This window comes from Trachymyrmex cornetzi, unplaced genomic scaffold (genome assembly GCF_001594075.2).
Source record: "Trachymyrmex cornetzi isolate Tcor2-1 unplaced genomic scaffold, Tcor1.1 scaffold382, whole genome shotgun sequence".
Classification (NCBI taxonomy): domain Eukaryota; kingdom Metazoa; phylum Arthropoda; class Insecta; order Hymenoptera; family Formicidae; genus Trachymyrmex; species Trachymyrmex cornetzi.
Window position 1 is genome coordinate 166401 of NW_017298555.1, and position 1685 is coordinate 168085.

Here is a 1685-nt window from a genome sequence, read left to right on the forward strand (position 1 = left end):
AGATCTTGGATACACGGTCCTCTCTTTCTATCTTATGGAAAAGGTAGGAAAAGTGGGGGTAACTAGCAATCCAAAGGTATATAGTTAAAGGGTGCCACCCAGTAGGAGCTACAGTTGGAGGAAGTAGGAGTATATGTTGGAGCATGCGACGCGAACAAACCTTAAGTAATGTATCAAATGTGGTCGACAATAATGAGAGAGAGGTCCGTGGAAGACGGCCAATCCCCATCTTATTCTCTCTCCCATTACACCATTGAATGGAAAGAGATAGTAATGGCCGTCTGCCACGGTCCCTCTCTCTCATCCCTATCAACCATTTTGACAGTCTAGGGTGCGTTCCGTTTCTCGCATGGTGCGCATAATGCGTCGTTTACCCTTGTTGCTCACCAAATGTTAAACAAGTGGTGCGTTCCGTATCGCGCATGATGTGCATGATGCATCCATTGTCCTTGTTTAACGTTTGGTGAGCAACAAGGATAAACGATGCATTATGCGCATCATGCGAGAAACGGAACGCATCCAAGGACAATGGATGCATCATGGGCATCATGCGCGATACGGAACGCACCCCTAGTGATGTACATTTGGCTCCCGGCAACACGGAAAACCAGCCCCACCACTTGTAACCTCACCAAACAGACACCTACCGGCATCATAAAGTTCTGAGAATTTTTTTAGAATTTTTATCAACTTTTTAGTACTGCATTTTCTTATATTTATCAACATGAGAAAATACGGTATTTAAAAATTCTGAAAAAATTCTCAGACTTTATGAGAAGAAAATAAATAATTTTTGTCTCTTGCAGTTTTTCTGTAAAGTTGATAGTATTTGAGTAAAAAATTATTCAAAACTAATATTTTGCAATTTTTCGCAGCGTCGAAGACGGCCGACTCGATGCCAGTAGGTGTCTGCTTGGTGGGGGTACAAGTGGTGGGGCTGATTTTCCGTGTTGCCGGGAGCCTTAGGGCCTGCACACAATAGAGGAACAAGAATTAGATATTAAGATTTCAACCTATCAGAAACTGTGTATTCCGATGTAATCAGTTTCTGATAGGTTAAAATCTTAATATCTAATTCCTGTTCCTCTATTGTGCTCAGGCCCAAATGTGCATCACTTTTTGACATACGGATGGCGCAGTCCATTCTCTACGTCTTTGATACGTACCATAAGTTTGTTTTTTTCTCTGCACTAGTGTGCACTAGTGCTGCACTGAACTAGCACTAAATCGGACTGCACTGATAGAAAATTGTACTAGTGCAAGATATAAAAGAACGTACCAGTACAGTAACTAATAGCGTTTTCGATTGGGCAAAAGTTAGTGCGCACCAGTGCGCACTCAGTTCACATCAACACTGGACGAGTTCCATGGGTTGCACTGAATAGTGCAAGTTCAAAAGAATACGCCAAGATTTTCAGTGCTAAAGCTGAAACTCATTTTTGTTCACTTTGAAGCAATGTTCAACAAAATGTTACAAAACTACAGTAAAAGATATTAAGAGTAGGGACAAGACCCCGTTTTCAATTCAACTGCGCAGATTTGTTTGTCCCTATGTATATCCTTAACTGTGATAAAACGTGCACTGAACTGGCACCGTCAAAATATCTCGTGCCACTTAGTGCGCACTGAGTGCGTACTACGCGAGTGTCGTGCGATCAAATGAACACGTGACACTAGCCAAGTGC